This window comes from Callorhinus ursinus, unplaced genomic scaffold (assembly GCF_003265705.2).
Source record: "Callorhinus ursinus isolate GAN/ISIS: 27379988/994484 unplaced genomic scaffold, GSC_fseal_2.0 scaffold16, whole genome shotgun sequence".
NCBI classification, from domain to species: Eukaryota; Metazoa; Chordata; class Mammalia; order Carnivora; family Otariidae; genus Callorhinus; species Callorhinus ursinus.
In genome coordinates, this window is record NW_027397078.1 from 15,372,970 (window position 1) to 15,378,969 (window position 6,000).

General features: G+C 36.0%; 1 protein-coding gene across 2 annotated transcripts in view; it reads left to right on the top strand.

Annotated features, from left to right (window-relative positions):
• The window catches only part of DMD (dystrophin), a 2,222,747-nt gene that overhangs the window by 118,639 nt on the left and 2,098,108 nt on the right, over nt 1-6,000 (top strand). The gene's annotated exons all lie outside the window — the stretch shown is intronic.

The window sequence follows — 6,000 nt, forward strand, 5'->3', positions numbered from 1 at the left end:
TAGCATATCATGAAAATTCTTTCAAATAGTGATATGATCTCTGCTGGCAAATGACCAGACACTTTTGTTGAGAACACAACATAAAAGCAAGAGGGACTTCTGATCATTTCACAGTAGGCTCACTGTGTTGTTTCATGTCTCGTATGACCTAGGTTTTCAGTAAAGCTTTTTTGTTTGGCTTTTACATGAAGTGCATCTATTTTGTTTATTTTAAGAAAGTCATGATGACTAATGAAAAACTGAGAAATTGACTCTGGCACAGTAGTAAAAATAATGTATAAAAATAATATATGAAGAGTACAGTGCGTCCCAAAGAGATGGACAGAGGCGATTACCTTGTCCCTCTCATCCCCTGCCTTTGACTGGTGGATTATAGCCATTCTGAAACAGATATGATGGTGATGCCTATAATTAACAGTGAAGAAAGTAAGTCTCTCCAAATAAGTAATTCTTCAAAACTTCTGGTAAGAAGGTCACAATACAACTCTGGCCTCTGTGCCAAAAAAAAGAAAGAAAGAAAGAAAAGAAAAAAATGAACATTGTGCACTTACTGATTCACATTAGATGCTACCAGAGTTTATAGTAAAACATGTTTAATGAAATTTCCTTATTTTACAAATTTATTAGGTGAGCACCAGAATTGCTTTCTGGTTGAAAAACCATCCCATTTACTAATGTTACAAAAATACAACAACGTATATTCTTTGCAATGTATGCATATTGATTGATCCATTTTTATACTTACAAAATTCACACCAGAAACCAGTGTAGAGAGTGATAAAGAAAAAACAGCAAAGACGCAATTCAAAAAATAAGAATGAAGCAAGGCAAACCTACTCTCTGCTTTGTCATAGATATTCAAATAACTTCAAATTCTTCATTAGAATTTAAAGAAAGCTAACCTTTCTGGGACAAGCTCTGTAGGACTTTATTAAGGCACATTTTAAAGCTATCAGGTGAAACTTTAAGCTGCATGACAGTGGGTTTGTTAAGAGAATATGAAGATATTCACAGGGTTATATTCTACATTAACTTTTGCCAGCTGACATACTTCTGTTTGAATGTATTGACATTGGAATGAGGTGTTTTTTTTTTTTTAATTGCCTTAGTTTGAAAAAACGTAAAAGAGTACACGTGGGTGGTTTTTAATGAAAGTAGTTGCCAGAAGATCTCTGTGTTAGCATAAAGATTGTTTACTTTTAGAATTGCTCAAAAATTGCATTGCAAAGAGTCACTCAAATAATTTATTGCAAATATACATTTCGTTGGAATTTTCTAAATGATAGAAATTATCTTGAGTTCTAATAAAATCACCATTTAGAATGATTTCATTTACAGAGTCTTCTAAGGGCATCTTAACTCTGAAAAAGAGATTGCTGATCTAAGAGGATAATATATTTTTTAATTGAATAAGAAGTTTTCTCTATCTCTTACGTGGCATAACATTATGGAAAATGCAGTAGAGAATGTCATGTAGTAGTTACTGTAAACTTAAAGATTGCCAAGTGTTTTGTGCAAATCTATGTTATTTAAGGGGAAAAAAATGTGTTGGTTGATACTACTCCAGCTAGAGAGTACTGAGATATAAATTCATAATTTGGACAGAGATATTAATACAGCTTCCTCTTTGGTTCTGAAGTATTCATTTGAAATCCTTGTAGTCCAAGTCATTTGTTACATGAGAAACAAATTGTCAAGTTCTTAACCACTTGTGTGGTTTAATAAAAGAGATTTAAATCTTTGTTGTCTTAGAAAAGTCAGGGTTTTTAAAAATTTTGTTTTATTATCTTTCATCATGGCTTTATCACAAGAAAAAAGCAAAGTGATTTCCCAAACTCTGCTTCCCCTTCCACCTTCTACTGTAATATTCCCCTAACTTATTAAAAATGATTTATCATATTTTTTATTAAACTATTCTTTCTTCCACTGCAAATACAGGAAACATGGTATTTTGATGTGAGTGTATCTGTTTATATAAATACATGAAGACACATTTAAATCACAGAGCCATTGACAATTCACTGGAAATTAAGCTTTCTTTGAAGATAATTTTCTGTTCATGTCTTTGATTTTCTATTTTAGACATACATCATTTTTTAAGAAATGGACAAATAAGACTAATGTATGTCCTCTGTCCAACAAAACATAACAAACCATGAAGGAAGGAGCAGACCAAGATTTTACAGGGCCTGGGATTATACAATTTGAGGGAGGGGAGTCTTTTAAGAAAAATAATACGAAATCATGAACATACAATGAGGTAGGGCCTTGGGAGGAACCAGTGTAGGTGATGGGCCTCAAGGCTTAAACTTTCAAAGTCCTCAACTTTAAAAGTGATTTCATGGGAAATCACCTCCGTATGAAGGGATGTGTTGTTGAATATTTACCCAGTTACATTTTAAGATGAAATTGATGCTAGTTATATTTCTTTAAGCATATGTTATTTCTCAAAGACAGGCTTTTATTTAATGCAGATTACAGAGTTAAAAGAATGCATAATGGTAGGAATTTGACATTTTTGCCTTTCATTCTGAAAAGATACATTGATTAAAATGATGTCAAACTCAGTTAATGGAGGCGGTGCAGCTATTTCAGATATACAGGGTATGTAATTTGAAGGCAAGCCAAATCACAATGAGAAGAATAATGATGACCTTGGTTTATTTTTCTATAGCACATTCAGATTTTGATTGGATTCAGAAGGAGGCGATGGTTTTCTTTCTCACAAAGTCCTGCTATCATCCTAGGAGATTTGTGTTCTGTTGTCAAGGCACTTGGCTCATATTGGAACATTTTGCTGGGAGGGTCATGGGCTGCAGTATGGGAAATGAAGAGACTTTATTATTATTATTATTATTATTATTATTATTATTATTATTAAATGCAACCAAGTTCCATAGCAGAATTGCATGGAAATATTTCTCTTTGGGGAGTATGCTCCGTGCAGCAGACTGAGCTTCGGAACACAAACAAACAAGCAAACATCTTGCAGTCTTCACCTTTCTCCTCATTTAAAAATATCTGTTAGTTAAACTTCTTGGGGTTTCACTCTCTCCGATATTGACAGAGTAATATTCATAACACGGATTTGGAGTTCAGAAGTTTAATTTGCATACAGATACGAAAGTTCCGTTGGCAGTGTTGGGTAGTTTATTATTTTGTCACTTTGGAGAGGGTTTGTCTATGGATGTCACGTGTGGAATTTTTCTTCAAATCTTTATCTTTGTAAAATTTCAAGCTCCCTCTAGTTAATATTAAAAGTGAAGGTGTCTTTTAGAGATTCTCACATCCTGTCTTGAAGGGGACAGTGACCCTGCTCTTTGTGAATCGCTCATAGGCAAACGATCATTTGAGGGGTAACAACTAACATGATTTGGTTTACTTTTTTTCCTGAAATCTGTAGTGTAAAAAGCTTATTTTTCCCATATCTCACAGCATAATATAATTTTGCATGTACCTTTTTTTAAACCAGAGGTCTCCTCCAGAGATCCAGAAACAGTAACTCTCAGGGACAACATGGTCTTTCTCTTTCTCCATTCAAGATGACTGTCCTGAATATGGGGCGGGCGGGGCGGGGGGGGGGGGGGGGGAAGCGCAAAAACCTTGGCTCTGGTGTTCACGGGTGTCTTAACTTTCTCAGCCACAGTTCTTACAGGCAGCAGGCAGAATGAGAATGAAGAGAGGAAAATGGCCCTGCTTGCTCATGCTTAAAAGAGTCCTAATCTGAAGACTACACAACCTCTACCACATGCCCATTAACAAAAGCAAAAGGCAATACTCCCCCTGGCACCGCTCAAGCCCTCCCCTGAGGCGGCCCTTTTAAAAAACAATGTCTATTCAACTCTTTGCTCCATCTGATGTTATTCTGATAGCATGTATTCAGAACACCTGGGAATTTTAATAGGTGAAAGAACCCACAGGGCAATGTTCTCAGGGTCTTACTGTCCCCAGAGGGATTTTGCATAGTATATGTAATGATATTAAGCCCTGAGAAAAAAGTGTTCCTAGCAGTCTGGATTGAGTTTGGAAATCAATTTCTTCCCTGTCTCCTTTATTATCTTTTGCCTTCTGCCTCAGTGCCTCACTTTGGCTTTGTCATTATGCATGCCATTCTTCAGTAATGGAAGGTGGGGGCGAATTGACAATTATCCTTTAACTGGAAGGGAACTGTCATTTCTTTGCTCTGCTGGTAAATCGTTGATGCTGCTGTTGTTCTTGTTGTTCGTAAATGGCTCTTCCAGAACTCTTAATTCAATATTTCGATTCCATATAATTTTCAGGAAATAATATAATTCCATATAATTTTAAGGAAAAGATGTTGGAAAATTGATGTTTGACATCTGAAGTATATCGAAGGCTGGTTAAAAAGATTCAGTCTTACGTTACTGTTCAAGTACCAGGATCTGAGGAAGAGCTTTGCTTCTATTTTTACTTCTTTTAGTTTATTAATTTATTTGTCTTAGTATATAATTTGGTTGTTGTAATGAATAGGCGGAGTATTAAAGTGCATCAGGAAAGTTAATGCTTATCCGTGTAATAAAGTCAGAATGTTGACATTTAAATGGGTTTTGAACAGGGTTAACATGATTTTAAAGAAGCTTGAGAAAAATTGATGTTTGAAAAAAAATAGATGTTTGAATTGTCATGCTTTTAGCTTGTATTTAATAAATATTCAACCCATTCACAGGCATTGCAACAAGCAAGGAATTTACATATTCCAACATGGTGTATAGTATTTGGCCAGTTTACTTCCAACTTTTAAATGTACTTTATCTCTACCACTATGAAACAATTGATGTTTTAGAAAGACCGGTATTAATTGAGCACATTTAGCATTGTAGTAGTCTCATCTTATGTCCAATTATGGGCAAATAAAGGAGTTGCCCTTTCAGTGTTTTCACCCTCTCCTTGATTTTTGCTTTGTTTTGTTTTAAATTGCTGTCCCCCCCTCCCGCTCTGTTTCTGGCTAAGACTGTCATTGAATCAGGACTATAAAAGGGCATAAACATCAGTGGCGTTTTGCTCATTCTTGGCACCCATCTGTATTTGCACACAACTTGTCTGATCCTTTATCAGATTACAGCTGCAGTACTACCTTCGCCTGAGCTAAGTGCTGAGTTAAAGGGCATGGGAGTCAGCACACTGTTAGGAGTACAGATTTTTAGACTTGGAAACCGTGTGAGGTCACACTAAAGAAATGCGAAAGAGAACAATCACAGAATCAGAACTGCCCACGTATTTCACCAAAGGCAGGTTGAGTAATTCCTTTTTCTACTGATGCTCAAGGAGGGCGGGATTAGAAATAATGTTATCAAAATGGCCGAGGAACTGATAAAATTATCTGTGAATCCCAATGGCTCCTGTATATTGGGAAATAACTTGGAAGGAAAAGGGAAAATCTGACTCTACAGAGTGCAACTAGATAGAAGCAATGTTGGCTGTAGCTGGTTAACTAAAAGAGCTTACTGGAAGCTCAGACAGCTGGGGAATCCTGATTTAGTAGAGCCTGAAGGGCAGGTCAGGAGCCATGTGAACAGCTGCTGAAGAGCTAGAGGATTCCTTTGGATTAGGTGTACACACCCCATCTCTAATGGGCTATGTCAGAGAGCACCAAGTATTATCACAGAATTCAGTTCACTCAAGCCTGTGGATTTTGCAGTGTTTTACTTTAAATGTCTGGAAGCAGAGTTGCTCTCAAAAGAAACCCAGAACTAAAAGTATCAAAAGAAGTGACTCTGTAAAGTTTGTATTGTATTGGGTTTGGGTGATCATTGTTTAAAGAAAGAACAGTTTGTTATTCATTCATGCAGCTAATATATATATATATATATATATATAGAGAGAGAGAGAGAGAGAGAGAGAGAGAGAGCCTCCTTCATGTCAGGTACTGTACTAGTCTCTGGAGATAATGTTCTAAACAAGTGAACTCACTGAGATTAGAATTAAGGATTAGATTAGAATTTAAATTGCATTTGAGATAAGGGCCGGAGAATAAAACAC